The sequence below is a fragment of the Mauremys reevesii genome, linkage group 5 (assembly GCF_016161935.1).
Source record: "Mauremys reevesii isolate NIE-2019 linkage group 5, ASM1616193v1, whole genome shotgun sequence".
NCBI lineage: Eukaryota > Metazoa > Chordata > Testudines > Geoemydidae > Mauremys > Mauremys reevesii.
This window is the reverse complement of record NC_052627.1, coordinates 34688824-34708553: the sequence shown is the minus strand read 5'-3', so window position 1 is coordinate 34708553 and position 19730 is coordinate 34688824. Positions and strand designations below refer to the sequence as shown.

Genomic DNA, 19730 nt, shown 5'->3' with positions numbered 1-19730 from the left:
AGTTGTGCTGTAGGAGCTATGCAAGAGAATGTGTGTCTGAATTAACACTTGATCATATAGTCACTCTGATAGCCACAACTGAGCCCACGGAATACACAATGGAGAATAGCTGTGCCTGTCCTGGTCTATGCCCTCTCACTCCTGCACCCTCAAAACTTAACACTACAGAGCTCTGGATAGGAGCCAGAGGTGGGAGGAAAGCAAGCAAAGCAGGCACTGTTCCCCTCTACCCTCTGGGATCTGATTGTTTTGGCTCTTCTCCCATCACTGAAGCATAGAGAAGAATATTACAGAAAAGTCCTGTTACAGTAGGTCACTTAGTCTCCCCTTGATATATAGGATTGTCTCCTGTAACCCTGTATATTGTCTCTTTCTAGCGGAACAATCTCGGATTTCTGGTACCTGTTTAGTACAGTGGTACTTTGGCTGTCATTAAACATGTACTGAGCCACGTTTTACTTTTTTTTATTCTTTATTTTTCAATCCCTTTCTCAGTTCAGTGATAGCTCACAGCAGGCAGAAATAGGGAGGGCCATGTGAACGCATTTTCCAAAGATTCTTTCCCAAAACTCTGCCATTTTAGGACATTCCCTAAACATATGCTCGTAGTATCCAGAAGCACTTTCCAATACATTCCAGAGTCTCTTAATTCTAAACTGCCTTCTATCAAGCAGAGTACAATTTTCCTAGTAGGAGTATATTTTGAGTTGCCTTTAACTCTGCCTTTGAAGCATCCACCCAAATATATGGCCAAGTAGAATCTGATTATGCTGCTCTCAAATAAAGAAGTTTGAGATTTAAAAAAAACCTCTGATTTTCCTAAATAAAAACTCAATTTTTGATTGCAGTTCTAAATCTATAATTCCTGCCAACAGCAACACACACAGCAGCCAGCTTCCATCAGCATTGAGACTTCCCAGACAAGCTGTACAATATCACTCCAGAAACTGCTGAGGTTTGGCAATAATTTTAAGATCAATGGGAAGAAAGAATAACAATAGAGGACAATGTTAATTGGGTAGGACCATATGATAAATATTAGAATACTGAGGCTCTAACCTTTTAACTCTCAAGTCTTGAGTTTAAATCCTGTCTTAGGTCATCAGTGGAAATTTAGCTGAGGCAATATTGGAAGTTGTGGGTATCGAAATTCCACTATATACAGATTCAGGTAATGTGCGTTATTGCAATAGTTAGACATACAGTAAAAAAGTTTGTATGGTCCTTAATTCACACTGAAATGGAAGAAGAGAAAGAAGGAAAGATAATTGCTAAGGAATTGGGTGGATTTGCTTCTTCAAGTTTTGAATCACACATCTAAGCGGGGGAAAGGGAGAAGGATCTTTAGTTTATAGAAATTGTTGGGAAAAAGTCAAACATAGCACATGCCTCTCTTTTCTTTCATTTATTTTATTTCATACTGTTAAAAGTAAAAATGTACTTTAGGACAGCCCTTTCCTATTGTGCCTGCAACTTTCTGGTACGTCTTTTTCAGGGTTTTTGGAGGCAGTGTTGTGTTTGACAAGAGACTTTCAGTCTGATTCTTCTCTGCCTTGTATCTTGAGTAGTCACCTGGGCAGAGGGAGAGCAAAACATTGCCACATCAGTCTTCTCCACTCCCACATCACAAGGAATAGTTTTGCTTCCCGGATTAAATGAGTTATGTACTTGAAAAGTATGCATTTCAGATTTCAAATTACTAGATGCAATGGCTAGAAGTTGAAGCCAGCAAAGTTCAAATTGGAGATAAGACGCATTTTTAACAGTGAGGAACAGCTTGCCAGGTAATATAGTAAGTCCTCCATCACTTGAAGATTTAAAGCAAGTCTGGATATCTATCAAAAGATATTGTTTACTTCATCAAAAAATTATTGGGCTCAGTGCAAGAATAACTGGCTTATTTTGTGCAGAAGGTTAGACTCGATCATCTTAAGGGTCTCTCCGGGCCTTAAAAAGCTATGAAGTGTACATTCAAGTATAAAACTGGAAATTTGAAATTTGAATTCACCGATTAGTTATGCAATTTTGAATTTACTTTTGCGGAATATTCAAGCATTCAAACTTCAGATTAGTTTTTTTATGTACTCACACTTGTAAAGCTGGAATATGCACAAGAATATTTGCAAACAGGAACCCTAAAGGGTGCAAGCACAGCCAAAGCAAGGTCATGTAAAATGGGAACAAATATTTTCAGATTTCTTTTAGCAGCATTCATCTCCAATGGGCTGGTTTAACCTGGAAGTGACTATGAGCTCTTCGGACTCCACTGAACACACTTCTGCTGCTGCATACAGTTGTAAAGTAAAGGGGCAGATGTAAGGTCAAAGACAGAGTGCTTTATTTTTGTAGTTGAACAAGATGGGGGTGCTAATGCTCCAGAAACATTGAAGCCTGTATTTTTTTTCTGAGGCACCAGTGTTTCTTAATGAATCATAGTGAACTTCACTGTTTCAACATTGTGGGACAGACTGCCCCCTCAACCATAAAACTCTTAGGACAATGTAGAGGGAAGGAAAGTCTGCAACAATTCCCTTCTGGAGCTCCCTCCAACTGTCCTGTCAGAGATATACCCACTATAGATTTAACTGATGTAATTTCTCCCTGGAGCTCAAGCCACACCAAAATGGCCACGGAGCCATGACCAGGCACTTTCTAGGGTTCGTGCTAGAGTGGTTCAGCTCAGTCATAGGCATATGCCTACTAGGCGCAACCTGGTCTTCAAAAAGGAGGTTGACAACATATCAGCTTCTCATCCATGCAAGTCATACACCTGATAGCTGAATATCACATTTGTCACTGCCTCCTCCAACAAAAAAATCAATTTGATGCAGGAGCAAACGTGTCATCACCTTCAGCCGACCATGTGAATCCTTTTCCCAGCTCCATGCTCAGTAAGTATAAGGAAGAGAAATGTGCATGCTGTGGAGAAAATACAGAATTGTGTTTTTCAGAAGATGTCTGACAAATAGCTTACAGTAAAACAATGGACCTCTCTGTTTTATGGCCCTGCAACAGTAGGACCTGTCCATATGAAGTGAGTCCAGGACACTTCTCATGGTCTATCACTGCTAGGCTAGGTTCTTGCCAGTTATCTGTTTGACTGATGGGTGAATGTAGGCCATTAAGCAATTGAATATTCTTGCCATAGGGAACCTGGCCATAATCATAGTTATAAAACATTTTATCTTATGCTTTATCAAAGAGCCTGGGCCCCATTCAGCCTTGGTATAAAGTTCTGAAACCACTGGTTCACCCCAGACCTTAATTTAAACCATACATTTCAGCAGTTTCACATGCTTACAACAGGGCTGAATTAATCTTATGTACTAAACCCTGGGTAGAATACTGTCACTGAAATCAGTGGCCTTGGCAATTCAGAAGGTGTCACTCTTCTTTCCAAGTCAGCACTGAAGTAATGCTAGAGGAACCAAGTTGCTGCCTTTTAGATGTGATGTAAAATTGAGATCCCCCTTGTGGTCATTAAAAATCCCATGCACTTTTCCTGCAAATAGGTGTTAGTCCTACTTTCCTGCCTTAATTCAACTGGGAAATCACATTCTGCCTACATGAAGCTCCCTGTTGTTTCAAACAAGTAAGACATTCCTGTTCATTGTTGCTATGCCTCTGACAGTCAGCCTTAGAGAGGTGGGGGGAGGTCTCTGGTTTAGTCTTCCTCCTTGGAAGGAGTACAAATACCAGTATCCTAGTTATCCACCACATCAGTACACAAGAGGAGGCAAGACCTGAGCTTTTTCTTTCCCATGTCAGGGCATCCAGCATCTAGACCATAATTTGAATCCAGTTGTAATAATTGTTGGGTTCTTTGGATGAAGGATGTTATTTGTACCTCAGTATATTGATGTTCCATATTAATGCCAATTGTTAAGTTATAGTCAGACACTCCCCTACTGAAACTGGACATGGACGTCATTAGAATCTGCACCCTTCCGGCCCCAAAATCAACATACAGGGATTTAAAATTATGAAGCACACACCTTATGGCACAGCATGACCCTGCAGACAGCCCACTCTCAGTTTCCTCCTGGATCTCTTAACAACGGTCCAGCATACTTAATGCAGCGTTCCTCTTCTTAGGGTTTAATTTATTAAATTTTTACAAAATATAGTCTCCACTGGGCTTCAGGCCCAACCCCATCCCTCTTGGGTTGTCCAACTCATCTCTACTCCAGGACTTCATGTACTCCAGTTCCTTCTGGGCCAGGGAGCTCTGCCAGTCCCACTGTAGCCCTGGCCTCTCTGGAGAGTCTTTCCTCTGGATTCTCTTCCTGCCCTGGTCTAAACTCCCCTTCCTTTGGTTAAGGAATTACACAGCTCTCCTTATTGTGGCTGTGTTGTAGTTCAGGGAGGCTCCCCCAGCTCACCAGTATCCAGCCCTGCTCCACAGAGCCTATCTGGTCCTTGGACTCACACACTGCTTCCCCCTGGTTCAGGGCCCCCCCACAGTCCTCCTCGGGGTGTACTATGATTCAGCCCTAAACCAGCTTCTTCCAGCTGCCCCTTTAAATTACTGCCCCCCAGGTCCACCCAGACTGCCACCAGCCTTTCAAACAGAATTCAAAACACCTTCATAACAAAGTCCTTCCTCCTACCCCCAGCCTGCCTGCCCAGCATCTCTGCTGAGGTGCATGCTTCCAATCGTCCTCGCCACCTGAAGGCCAGGTCACACCATCTCACTGCTTTCCTCTGGGCTGGATGAGGTCAGAAAGCTGTAGTCTTTCTCCTACTAGTATCTCTTTCATTACAAGGGAGGAGGCAGACTATATACTGTCCTCCTAACCAGAATTGGTCCCAGTTGGCTCTGAGAGAGAGAGAGAGAAAGAGAGAGAGAGGAACCTTGTCCCACCCTACCCTATGAGGGTCCTGGTCTGAGGCCCTTAAAGGAACAGTAGTTTGGGTTTTTTCACCCAGCCATTAAATGTTACGCCGGGATCACTCTTTCTGCCCAATCATCTGCCTCTGCCACTCCCTAAGCCTCTGTCTGCTCCAGAATTGCTGTAACCTTAAAGGAGCAATGGGTTGGATGGATCAGGGGTTGGATGACCCTAGTCCTCACTACCCTTTAAATGGGATAGACACCCTGTTACATTATCCAAATAAAGTGTTTTTCTGTTGACTTTCAGGAAATTTCATGACACAGCAGAGATTTACACACGTATGACGGGAACACATGGCTGAAACAAGCCAGCTCTTTATTTTCACTAATGTTCTTTCCTTTTTGCTGCCTTCTCCCAGGTAAGGAAAGCTTTACCTAGCTGTAGTGGTAATTTAAAGGAAAAGAAAAGCCTTTTTACAACAGTGTCTTGTATCAGTCCTCTCTGAATCATGGCTGTTGGTGCAGGGCCACAAGCTAATGGGGTAGTATCGTTCCACAGCTGTTCTGGCAACCAAGCATTGGTGTCTTGAGTGACATGATTAGATTTACTGTGCAAGCTAATTGAAAAGGAGCTGAACAATTACTCCAGGTTTTGAGATAAGATTTTAATGCTGATGTTTTTCTACTTGCTGTGTACCAAAACTCTCGAGGTGGAGTGAGTCGCAGCAGTAATAAGTAAGTGTTGACAGCTATTTATGTCAGGTCCTTTTGAATTTGTAAACAGAACTTGACAAAACTAAAGCAAGTGTCAAGAGGTTATTTCACACTCTGTTACACTACATAATGTGATATGAAGACATTTCAGAAAAGTTTAATACAGCAGCAGAAAGAAACCTGTGCTTTGTGGGACAAACAGCCAGATCACATTGGGGAAGCAAAAAACGACTTGACATACAGCGAGACTTTCTTCTTCTAACATTGCGCTGACAGCAGCAGTCCCACTGAAGAATGCTAGATTTGAAATAAGAGGTACTTAGTGGCACAAGTGTGTAGCGTGTATATATATATCTAGTGGAGAAGGGGTGCCAAAGCATTATATCATCTAAGGATTTTTTATTTATGTCCCATGGTGGCAGGGTTGGGGTGAGAATATAGAAAGTTTCATACTTTACCTCCCCTGCATTTAATTTTTTTTAAAGGCTTTAAAAACATGTGAAAGATTTGGCCTAGCCACAGGCAGGATATAGTTTGCACGGCCTGTGAGAAGTCAGCCACATCCTCTTCCACTGTTTCTTTTTTAGGTTTGATGGGAGCCCTTGGGAATCTACATGTAAGCAATACTCATGTCTTCATCCTGCTGCCAGCTTCTCTCAGCCTCTTCCTCCACTGTAAATCAACACGAGGAGAGAAATAAATGAAGAATGGGGGAAATGCCTCCTGGGAAACTGACTTTGTGGAGCAAGGTCTGCCAATGGATAACCTGACCTTGTGCATATAATTCTGGAATTAGTATTTGCCAGGATTCTAAACAATGTCCCTGTTCTGTTTTTATAAGCATCTGATTGCATGGAACACAAGCTTTTATATCTTTTTCTAGGCCACATTTCTATTTTGTAATATGTTTCAAATCAAAGCGAAAAAGCAATCTCACACAATCAAGCTAGAGCTGCCATTAGGTGATTCATTCTCTTTCAAAGAGGATTACCGGTCAAAGCCACCCAAAAACAACCTCAGGACGAGCTTGCAATTTTGCAGGGAGGATATGCCTAAAGAGAGTTAAGCAGGCCTGCAAGATTAGTCAGCAACACCTGTTTTACTGTCTACATATTCAGTTCTCTATTACCGCTGCCCCTAATCCCCCTCTTTTTCCTCCTTTTTAAAAAGTTATTTGAGTTTGGTACAGTAACACCACACAAGCGCATTCCAAGAGTTGAACAATTTGGTATACTTAATAGGTACCTACTCCCATTATAAATGATGTATACTGTATGAAAACATAGGGCATTCTTCTCTCACTTACACTAGTGTAAATCAGGAGTAACTCTGTGGAAGTCAGTGGAGTTACACTAACATACGTGAGAGAAGAATCTACCCCAATGTAGCTACCAGAGTTGCCAACTCTAATGATTTATTGTGAGTCACCTGACGTTTGATTTTTTTTAGCTCATGGGGTCATGTTATTTTGTGAAAATATCAGCTTTCATTTAGTATTTTAAAAAAAATTAAGTCTGCAGGGAAAAGCTTGAATATCATAGAATTGAAAGGGACCTCAGAAGGTCATCTAGTCCAACCCCCTGCTCAAAGCAGGACCAATCCCCAGACAGATTTTTACCCCAGTTCCCTAAATGGCCCCCTCAAGAATTGAACTCACAACCCTGGGTTTAGCAGGCCAATGCTCAACTTGATTCAAAAAAACAGAAGAACCCCCACATTTTATATTGTTTAAAATCGCATTAGTCTGAAGCCAATTGCATGATTCTGGAGGGGGCCTGATCACTTGGGGTTGCAACACAGCTTCCCTTCAATAAGGCAGGTGTAAGTGATAGGTAAGACAGACCAATAAGGAACACACATGCACAGAACATTATGCATTAGTCTGTTGTCCAGACTGGTTGCCCTCTAAATAGTATCTGAAATTCTATATCAGGGGTAGGCAACCGATGGCACGGGTGCCGAAGGTGGCACGCAAGTTGATTTTCATTGGCACTCACACTACCCGGGTCCTGGCCACCAGTCCGGGGGCTCTGCATTTTAATTTAATTTTAAATGAAGCTTCTTAAACATTCTGAAACCTTATTTACTTTACATACAACAATAGTTTAGTTATATATTATAGACTTATAGAAAGAGACCTTCTAAAAGGTTAACGTATTATTGGCATGCAAAACCTTACATTAAAGTGAATAAACAAAGACTTGGCACACCACATCTGAAAGGTTGCTGACCCCTGTTCTATATAATGAATTTTGTGTCGATATATCCTCAGCTCTATGCCAGAGTCAATACGTCTGCTTGTAGTAACATGGCAAGTTGTGATCCATATTATTTAAAAGATGAATTGGGCACAGAGAACTTGATGAAGGCTGGAAAGACTGAGGGAACAGATAATGTTTGCAGCAGAGAAGCTGTAAGAGATGGAAAATTTTACTTATTTGGGCAGCTGAGCACAGCAGATGGCAAGATCTTAGGGGAAATAAACACAAAGTTTGGGAAAGCAAGCAGTGTGTTCTAGCCATTGTCAATGAGCTCCTACAGTAGAAAAAAAAATCAGTCAAAAATTAAATAGAAGCTGTATAGCACCAGTGTTTTGTCAACAATTTCATACCAAACAGGCACTTGGCAGACAGAAAGGATAGGACAGAAGAGGCTGATGGGTTTCAAGGGCCAGCATTTGAAAAATAATTGTATGGATCAGATGGTATTACTACTTTAGCAACCAGGAGATTTGAACAAAGATCCACCAATTATGGGTCAAAGCGCATTCAGCTAGAAAACTCTGCTAAATGTGTATCTGCCAGGCCTTTAGTCTCAGGCTAGGAAGACACACAATTGTCTGCTGAGCAATGAAAAAGTGAACAAAAGTTGATTATATTTATGTGAAGGGGGCAAATGTTACAGTCCCATTTACCAGTTAAAGTGGTTTATTAAATCTTGTGATTCAATTAATAAATCCAGGTCCATAGCTGGTATCAATTCACATAGTTCCATTGACTTCAATTAATCTATGCTGATTTACTCCAGATGAAGACTAGCAGGAATACTTTACAAAATATCTTGGGGTTCATCCTGCATTTGTGCCTTCCCAAAATTCACATCTCTGGGAATTTTGTGAGGGTAAGGAAGCCAGGATCTGGACTATTACATCAAAGCAACTAATTAAGTTATCAGAGATATGATAATTCACATTTTTGTGATAACCAGAGCTATCTATCGTCCTGATCAAATTCCACTTCTAAATTCCCACTGCAGTTCCATTCATACATGGTGTCCTTCTACAATCTCAGACTATTGTGGAAAGAGTAAATTCTGTGTAGCACTATTGTGTGCAGTCATAGTCCATGCACAGATGGCTGTATGTATGTGGTGGATGACTTGATTATATGGAGAATATACATGTTTGTGTGGTGTACTCTAAAGCTTTTATCCATATGAAATGGAGGTAGTCCAATTATTCACAAGGTGTGAAGCCACAATAGAGTTATGCAAGATCTCAAATGAGTGTCAACACAATTGTTATAACATCCTCCATACCATCATAGGTAAGTGACAAATGCACAATAGAGTAGAAAAAATTTAGATACATAACAAACGATATCGGTACTTTTTTTGTTTTGTTTTTGTATTTCTCTGCTTACAGAGCCTGAGCCACCAAAGTGTTGAGAGATCTTTAAATCTTTTCAACATCAGTGGAAGCAGATGTAAGGAATCTAGAGCACTGAGTGGCATGTGAGAAAGCAATGATTTGAAACTGATAATGTACTTGTAATTGTACTATTTTTCTGATTATCTCCTCGACATCTATTGCTACACACTCATTCCCAATTATTTGTTCTTTGGCCCAGATTAGCTTCTGAACTGAGAGGATTGTGGTTTGCGTTCTGAGCATGAAAGTAGGATGTAGGAATTCCTAATTTTAATGTATACTCTGGCACTGATTGCCTTTATGGGTTCAGGAAAGTCCCTGCATCTATTAGATGGAATCAGCGATACATAAGAACGACCATACTGGGTCAGATCAAGGGTCCATCTAGCCCAGTATCCTGTATTCCAACAGTGGCCAATGCCAGGTGCTTCAGAGGAGATGAATAGAGCAGGTAATCATCAAGTGATCCATCCCATCACACATTCCAGGTACACCATCCCTGAACATCCTGGCAAATAGCCAGGACCTATCCTCCATGAATGTATCTAGTTCTTTTTTGAATCCTGTTATAGTCTTGGCCTTCACAACATCCGTTGGCAAAGAGTTCCACAGGTTGACTGTGCGTTGTGTGAAGAAATACTTCCTTTTGTTTGGTTTAAACCTGCTGCCTATTAATTTCTATAAAAATAGAGTATTTTAAGAAAGGAATTAAATGTTATCTCTTCCTTATAGTGAGAGGAAGTTTTGAGAAAAAAAGGTCTATACTGTACCATGCCTCCTGAGCGGTAACACCGTACATGTGGACAGCAGTGCAAGCCAACCAGGGCAAGAAATGAATGTAGCCTTTTCATTGTCAGACCAGAATGTTAACCATAGGGTGTTAAAGTAAATCCATTTACAATTCAGGTATTTGTGCTTTTGTATTCTCTATCACAAAAGTGTTTGCATTTATTTATACTCAGATTTCAGCTTAGTTCATGGGGAAGGAGGGGGAAGAGGTCCTATTTCACAGCTGCAATCCATTTTAACTTGACACAAAGTTAATTTAAATCTTTCAAATGGATCCAGGAGTTGTGTCTGCACAAAGATGGTTCACATCAATACTCCAGAGAGAGGCCTGGACATCTTTTCACCAGTAAAAACAATGGTATGTTATAAAAAGTTACAACTTTGGATTGGCAACCCTATTTTTGGAGTTATTCATTTGCCTTTTGAACATATTTAAACCTTGAATTTGTGCAGATATTTCCCAATTCAAAGCTAGTTAGGAAAAAAAACCACATGAGTTTTCAGAGTAACCTTCATAAAAGCAATTGATCTGCTAAGCATTTGTATATTAGTTAGCCTGTCTTTTGCCTCTGAACACCGTATAGTCTGGTGGGCTATTTCACTAGCCCAGGAATGGAAGCAAACACCATGCCCTATTCCTTTATAGGCCCTCATCTTTGGGCACATAAAAAAAAAAAGAAAGACATAATACCAAAATAAAACAACTCAACTGACAAATGTTGGCTACAATCCCCAGAAGCTTTTCCCTTGCCTCCATCAACCTGGAAAAGAAGGAAACTGCCTGTAGGCCCAGTTTCCTCTTCCTATATATCCCACTGAGCCATAGGATCATTGGCTATCCCTCGATACAAGGATGATGTCTGCCAGGGGAAGAATCATTGATGAGACTTAAGATGGTGGAAGAGTCTAATCTGTGCTCTACAGGTTTTTCCACATATATGATATGTGGTTGCTTGGAGAGAGCACAACTATCGGCCAGCATGCTGTACACTTTCCTTCCTCCTCTGCTATTTCTTAGCCTCTTGAGTGAGGCAATTCTCTTCAAAACAGGCTGAGGCTTGATGTGTGATACAATACCATTGCAGTCTATTGCCAGCCAGCTCCTCCCAATTCGTAGGGTCAATGCCTCCCTTCTTAAGATATACTTTCAGAGTTCCTTGCACCGTTTCCTCTGTCCCACATGAGTTCTCGTACCATGACTAAATTGAGAAAAGAGGACTTGCTTCTGAAGGTGAATATCTGCCATCTGCACACAATGGCCAGCCCAGCAAAGTTGATGTTTCATAATCTTCACCTCAACTCTGGTGATGTTAACTGCAGAGAGAATTCTGGTATAAGTGTGATGATCTTCCCATCTGATATGGAGACTCTTCCTAACACAGCGCTGTTGGTACCACTCCAGACACCTAAGATGGCTTCAATATGTCACCCATGCCTCGCACCTATATAGAAGAGTGGGGATGACTACTGCAACTTTCCGAAGGCACAACAGAGCCTACATTCGATCTCCAGATCAAGATTGGCTGCCTGGGAGAGGTGGCTACCAAGGTAAGGGAAATGCTCAGCATTTTCCAGGAGTTCACCACCGGTGACAGTTTGTGAGAGAAGCGGGGTAGCTACAGTTTGTGGGAAAAGGGGAGCCATGTGACAGGTAGGGATCATTAAACCTTGCAGGGCTGCTGCATCATCTTTTTCCACACACCTGGACTCAGGTCCTTAACTTCAAAGAAAATTAGATTAAAACCAAATAGCATGTATGCAGACATCACATAGATAGTCCACTTTGTTTTTAAATGGAAATACAGGGAGGAGGGATGGCAATCATCTGAAGTCAGTATAGTTCCTTTTCCTCTCCAGTATCTATATAACACAGCAGTAATACAATGTATAGTTTTCTACTATGTTTGCACTAGCTGAAAATGTAAAGGTAGAAAAAAAATCACCCATTGATTATTTGTTTAAATTAAGACCAATATTCATCCTTTTTGTTCATGATGTGTTACTTCAATTAAACAAGCCCACATACAGGGGTGATGTGTAACTCACATATTTTATATGAAATCTCAAAGGCTTCCTGGGAGGTGATTATCATGCTGGAATAAGCAAGTCTATTACGGAATGCTACACCTGCCTCATTCTGTTAATAAAAAGTCTTCTGCATTCTAAGCATTACAATGAGGTAGAGGTAGCATTTCAATGTCACTAAATATCTTTAATTGTATTGTGACTGGTACTCCGAGGCTCTCCGCTAATACAAATAAAGATACATACAACTAGAAGAGATATGAAAGTTGTCTAGTTACTAGTGATACAAAATATAAATGTAGGTACATTCATATGCAAATGAGACCCAGCACTCGTGCTCCAGTCTCAAGGAGTCAATAATATTGCAACATATCAGGTTTTCGTAGTCTAAAATGAAAAATACTGCAGGATGGATAAAATGACTTTTTAAAAGGAGCATGGAGTAGTTGTTCAGGCTAGCTGTATCTGGTCATGATTCTGAAGTGCAGAGCCCTCCCAATAGCTTGAGGCTAGATAAGGTAAGGGAGTTGAGAGGTGACTTCATGCAGTCAAGTATCAGAGGGGTAGCCGTGTTAGTCTGGTTCTGTAAAAAGCAACAAAGAGTCCTGTGGTACCTTATAGACTAACAGATGTACTGGAGCATAAGCTTTCGTGGGTGAATACCCACTTTGGTCACTGCGTGATAAAGTTGACAAAGTGTCAGAAAAGTTCACAGCAGCTCAGGGGAGGATACAAAATCCAGGGATGATAACATGGAGTGCTCTGAATGCTGCTTAATCTAGAATGAGCAAAAGTTCTGGTAAACTGAGACACAGTTGCTCACACTAGGTAATAAGTATTTTTGAGACTGGAACGGAGAATTCAGCCTTGAAGAGCTAGAGAACTACTTCATTTATAAATAGCGAAAGCCATGTATCCCAATTAATCATATACCAACACAATTTTAGCAAATTGAACTCACCTTCATGAGGAGACATTGGAGTGTGATTATATTGTCTCTCTCTGTGTTCATTTGATGCTTCTCCTCCTCTTTGAGGGAGAGAGTTTTACCTACATTCCCTTCTGAAAAGTTTGCCATTTCAGCTTTTATACTATCTGCTGGGTAGGATATGGTTCACACGCCACTCATCCAGTTGTTTAGTATTCCCAATGTTGCTCTAATACCAGGTATAACAGCATGGCACCCATCTCTCATGAATGCCCCCTGCTGGTCAGGTATGTCTGCAGGTTTTCAGTGATTCCGCCCTCTGGCCGAGTCACACACAGAAGAAACCCTTTCTAAGGTATACAGTCTAACTTGTCCTGGCCCTTGTATGGGGCCGTATCCCCCAGGCTTTCTCCGGGAAGACACTGTCTTCCTGTGGCCCTCCCTGAGCTCAGTTCCAACAGCCAGCCAGAATCTCTCTCTTGCTCCCCTGGGCCCTGCCAGCACTGAGCTGACCATGGTCCTGCTGCTCTTTCAACCAGGCAGGAACACAGTTCTCTCTCCTCCTGCTCCAGCCAGCAACTGATTGACTCTGGCCCTGCCACTCCTTTTATGTGAGCCTGCTGGGCCCTGATTGGCTGCTCCCTCCAGCCTCCCTCATTGGGTATTTCCCCGCAACTACTCTAGGCTGCTTGGAGGACTTCTCTTCTGCTCTTTTCCTGGGTCAGGTATGGTAGGACATTGAGGCCTCCAACAGGGGGCTCTGAGCCCACACCACCATCATACCACAAGTGCTCATTTGTTAGTGATACCTAACACAACAGCTAGTTGAATAATAAAACACACCACCACTCAAAAGCACTGCTTTGTGAATTTTTTTAAATGAAAGAGCAAATTCTGTTTGTAATAATGCATGGAGTATTTATTTATTTTTAAGTTTTCATCCTGTTTCTGGATTTACAAAATGCTTGTGAATACTAAAAATCACCATGAATTTTAGCAAATAGATTTGTCTAAAAATTTCATACCCCTATGTGAAAATAATATGAAATAATAAAACACTGTAAGAATGACCTGCACTATTACATGTATATACTCACTCTGATCTTGGGGGGAGTTCTACGGGTCAAGGTAGATCCTTGTCTGACTCTGGCATCCCAATTAAGAACTCCAACAGAGTTACCCAAGACCAGATGTTTTATAGGCTTCAATGTTCTACATGTATATGCATGAATAGCTCCTTCCTCCATCACCATATCTTAACTTCCTCACCCTCATAATGATGGGGTGTCCTTATCATATAGGTTAGTCTATTAATTAGGTTAAGGTCATTAAAAGATGTTCCCCTCCAAAAATTCTCTACATCGGTACAGCTGCCTTCTTGCAGTTACCTGTCAGTATTTTCAGCACTTGTGATCATTACAAAATAAAGTTGTGTGCCAACTTGTAACTTAAGGTCACTATTGGTTCACTTATTTATGCTAATTTATTAAGCAACTACTCTACTCAGGTTATGCATTACGCTTATGCTAACTGCTCGAGCTATTTTTATAGATCTAGGCCTATAGGTCTCTTGTGTTTCTGCAGACAATTCCTTACCCCTTTGTCTCAGAATTACTATGTGACTACAGAATGTGATCCAAAAAAGCCACCACACTGGGTGTGTAAACTAACAATGGGAGATGCTGAGGACAGAGATGTGCCCTAAGCCCTTCTCCTCGCACAGAGATAAGTATCTCCTTGCAGCCTGTACTTAGATGCCTATCTCTGCTAGTGATCCATAACTGAGAACCTCTCTCCTGAAGCCAGGTGGCTTAGATTGTCTTCTGTGAGAACGAATAAGGCACCTGCCTCACTCTATCAAAAAAAATGCAGGGGAAGGAAAGAGAAAGGAGGTGGTACACTCCCTATGGCTTTTAGCCCAGTGGTTAGACCTCTCCTCTGGGATCTGGGAGACCCACCTTCAATTCTGCCCTCTGTCTGAGAGGGCAAAGAGGATTTGAACAGGAGTCTCCCACACCTCTCAGGGGGATTCTCTAATCACTGGAGTGCTGCTGCTGCTGCCAGATTTTGAATGGGACTCAATCTGGTAGGCATGCTCAGAAATGGGCACTACAGCACCTACAAGGGTAGGCAGCAGCCGAGCTGGAATTCTGTGGATCGCAGTGGAGCCTAAAACAGAGACTTAGACACCTAAATATCTTTTTTAATCTGGGCCCAAGAGCTGGAGAATCCAACACTAAATGACCTGCTCAAGTTTAAAAAGTAGCTTGGTGACAGAGCTGGTTTTGAAAAAAATAAATAATTAAAAATAATCAAGTATCAGAGGGGTAGCCGTGTTAGTCTGGATCTGTAAAAGCAACAAAGAATCCTGTGGCACCTTATAGACTAACAGACGTTTTGCAGCATGAGCTTTTTGGGTGAAATACCACTTCTTGCAAGAAGTGGTGCATCAAAAAAAGAAGTGCAAGCTCAAAACTCATGCTACGTCTGTCTATCTGTTAATGCCTTTTTGCTTTGTTAAAAATAATCAGGAAATCTTGGCCCCCAGATTACAGAAAGCTTTGGGTGAAGCAAGTAGTTCCACCCTATTCCTAACCACGTGTCAAACTCTAAGCTGCATGTGGCTTGTGGAGTATTATTTGAGTTTTGATTGTTAAGATATTATGTACATATAACACCAGGGAAAGAGTAAAAGCTGTTCTGATTATGTGACTTTATGCACTTTCATTTGCCATAACAATCAGGAAAACACTTGGTGTTTTCCTTTTAATTAAAGTGATTTGGTCAGTAACTGAAGGTTCTGCTATATGGTTTGCAGTTTGGATTTTTCTAATTTGCCTGCCTCTAGAAGATGTTTTATTCATTGGCCCTGATTTCTGATATGACTTGCACCGTTTCTCTTTAAAATGGTGACTACTGTATCTCTCCCTCCTGCTCCCCAAATCTCTCAGTTTCAGAAGCCTAGTTATGGCATAAAAGTGGGAAGAGAGAGTCCTAATACTACCTCGTTTATGGAAACGTTTCTATCAAAAGCATTTTATTAGAATTTTAAGGATGTTCATTTTAAATGTAAAGGTATTACCAGGTTCTTACAAGAAGACCATTGGTCAGTGTCAGTTCAGGAACATAAGAACATAAGAAAGGCCGTACCGGGTTAGACCAAAGGTCCATCTAGCCCAGTATCTATCTACCGACAGTGGCCAATGCCAGGTGCCCCAGAGGCAGTGAATCTAACAGGCAATGATCAAGTGATCTCTCTCCTGCCATCCATCTCCATCCTCTGACGAACAGAGGCTAGGGACACCATTCTTACCCATTCTGGCTAATAGCCATTTATGGACTTAGCCACCATGAATTTATCCAGTTCCCTTTTAAACATTGTTATAGTCCTAGCCTTCACAACCTCCTCAGGTAAGGAGTTCCACAAGTTGACTGTGCGCTGCGTGAAGAAGAACTTCCTTTTATTTGTTTTAAACCTGCTGCCTATTAATTTCATTTGGTGACCCCTAGTTCTTGTATTATGGGAATAAGTAAATAACTTTTCCTTATCCACTTTCTCAACATCACTCATGATTTTATATACCTCTATCATGTCCCCCCTTAGTCTTCTCTTTTCCAAGCTGAAGAGTCCTAGCCTCTTTAATCTTTCCTCGTATGGGACCCTCTCTAAACCCCTAATCATTTTAGTTGCCCTTTTCTGAACCTTTTCTAATGCTAGAATATCTTTTTTGAGGTGAGGAGACCACATCTGTACACAGTATTCGAGATGTGGGCGTACCATGGATTTATATAAGGGCAATAATATATTCTCAGTCTTATTCTCTATCCCCTTTTTAATGATTCCTAACATCCTGTTTGCTTTTTTGACCGCCTCTGCACACTGCGTGGACATCTTCAGAGAACTATCCACGATGATGCCAAGATCTTTTTCCTGATTCGTTGTAGCTAAATTAGCCCCCATCATGTTGTATGTATAGTTGGGGTTATTTTTTCCAATGTGCATTACTTTACATTTATCCACATTAAATTTCATTTGCCATTTTGTTGCCCAATCACTTAGTTTTGTGAGATCTTTTTGAAGTTCTTCACAATCTGCTTTGGTCTTAACTATCTTGAGAAGTTTAGTATCATCTGCAAACTTGGCCACCTCACTGTTTACCCCTTTCTCCAGATCATTTATGAATAAATTGAATAGGATTGGTCTGAGGACTGACCCTTGGGGAACACCACTAGTTACCTCTCTCCATTCTGAGAATTTACCATTAATTCCTACCCTTTGGAATACCCAGGGAGTTTTGCCCTGTTAGATTGTTGAGACAAGAATAGGATATTACAAGTGTAAATAAAAAGTAAGAGCTTGTGTTTGATTCCAGTCCAAGACAGAACCAAATCAATGCCTCTATCACTTTTTCTACTATTCACAATAAAACTATTCATCCAAATATCAGATAGAGGAAGCCCTGTAGACAAATAGTCCTGGATATTATATACCACCTAGTTGAGGTACCCATGAGGAAAAAGTATATTGGGATGCCCACATTATCATGACATTAATGTCATGAAAAAAAATCTGAGACTTCATTGAAAAAAATCTATAAAAAATTACGTATGAAATGCCACGTGGCATTCAGTTCAACTCTTAACAGCCTGCAAGGTGTTCAAGGTGACCATTCACATGTTCATAATCGCTTACATATATAATGATTATAAGTGAGATCTGACACCTTACTGAAATTCTAGAGAAGACAGCCTTGCCAATGACTTATGGTATGACCTTCAATTCCTTTTAGTCCAGGAGGAGTTTGCTTCCAGCTGTTCTTGCAATCAGAATCTCTAAACTGTATATAGGATTGTGCTGTGCTTAATCCCCAGCCTCTAGCCTCAATTAATCTATACTATATAATTACTGACCATGGCATTGATTTTCTTCCATGGCCTTTTAATATACCGTGTGTCTTCAGTCTCTCTCAGGCATGATATCAGATTAGAATTCCACTCCACTGCCTGTGCTGCTGTGCTCAATCAGCTTTCCATTTAAACCAATGGAATATTAGCAGATATTTGGTCAAATTCCGTGGTGACATAAGTGTGGTACAAGATACAGTACCTAGTAGATATAAGTTGGACAGAAAATGGGCTACAGTTGGAGCTCGGTGAATAACTGATTTTTTTGGTTCACTGGCAGTTCTGAAAAACAAACAATTGGTTCGACCTGAAGAAATGCCAAAAAATGCCAAAAATGTTGGCAAATTGACAAAGTGTTTCAGGTCAAATTAAACATTTTTTTTTAGCATTTTTAAGGGGTTAGAGTCAGGAGACAGCGGGAGGAGCTTCCACCCTCACAAATTTTAGCTCAGTGGTTAGCACACCCATCCACCCAGGCTATGGGGAGGCCTAGGTTCAGTTCCCTCCTCTGCTTGATGTGGAGTAGGTTGAATTGAATGTGGGTCTCCCATCTCCCCCAAGAGTGCCCTAACCACTGGTCAATTAGGTACTGGGAACAAGTGTGTCTCAACCTCTCCTGTTGAAGCTGTTCCACTTTGTACAAATAGTCACGGGGGGAAAAAGAATGACTCTGTAGCCTGCTGGTTAGGGCACTCATCTGAGAGGTCAGAGGCTCAAATGCAAATCCCTGCTCTACATCAGGCAGAGGAGGAATGCAGGTCTTCTCCATGAACTCACTTAAAATCCTCTCTCCTTTTGTTAATAAACTTGTTTTACTTTTAATCTAAATTTGATTTGAAGTGAACGTTAACTCCAGGTAGCGGAGCCAGCGGCTTAGTGTTTATCTTTAAAGGAACAAACAAATTTTAACATCTCTCTGAACAGTGCAGGAGAGGGCAGGGCATTGCAGAGCACATAATTTGGGGAAAATTTGGGACTGGGGGTTTTGGTGTCATCCTGCCAGGTGTAATCAAGGCTGGTGGAGGCCACGTGACAAGCAGGCTGCTGGAATCAGAACTGCTTTGTCAGAGCTGCTTAAAGACACTCACTGCAGGGTTGTACACTGGGTGGAAGCATCCAGACAAGAGAACCACAGCGGCAGAGCACGTTGAGGCACTGAGTGTTACAAGGCAGGCAGTGACACAACCCCTCACTGGTCTGAGCTGCACCCCAGAATGCAACACCCATTCTAACCCTTTTCCAGCTGACCACATCCTCTTCAGTCCACCCAGCCAACAGAGAGGGGATTGTGAGCAGCTTCCCAACCCCTTGCAGACTTTTATTTAGAGTTGGGGTCATAGCGTGGGTTTGCTTGAAGTGTGCTTTAGCCCACGAAAGCTTATACTCAAATATATTTGTTAGTCTCTAAGGTGCCACAAGTACTCCTGTTCTTTTTGCTGATACAGACTAACATGGCTACCACTCTGAAGCTTGCTAGTAGTGAATCTGGAAAATCATCTCTTGCTTTCCTTTTCTGATTAGGATTTGTTGACTAGCAGATTGCTCTGGTCAGTGAAAAAGAGGGAAATACTGTAGGCTAGTTTTCAGAATCAAACATTTATTAATCACCTTGCTATTCCCTTATCTAATGGAACAGTAACATTAGAACTGTCTTGCTTTTCAGCTGGGCTTAGAAATGAGTGTGTGCAGGCCGTGTGTGAGACAGCTGTGCGCAGGATCAATTTACAGCAGAGGTAAAAGGTCAGTACCTATAGCTGTGTTTGTAATTGGGCATGCTTGACCCACAACATCTGAGTGCACTGATACGATATGGGGCTAGGGGTAACCAGATGTTCTGATTTTATAGGGACAATTCCAATATTCAGGGCTTTGTCTTATATAGGCTC

General features: G+C 41.4%; 1 long non-coding RNA gene across 2 annotated transcripts in view; it reads right to left on the bottom strand.

The window, feature by feature from the left end:
- The window catches only part of LOC120406779, a 40814-nt gene that overhangs the window by 1822 nt on the left and 19262 nt on the right, over positions 1-19730 (bottom strand). Inside the window, exon 4 of one of the 2 annotated variants that reach the window (XR_005599576.1) lies at positions 2751-2919. The exons of the other annotated variant lie outside the window; for it this stretch is intronic. This is a non-coding gene — a long non-coding RNA (uncharacterized LOC120406779). Of the gene's footprint in view, positions 1-2750; positions 2920-19730 lie in introns of those variants that run through there. 2 annotated transcript variants of the gene reach the window in all.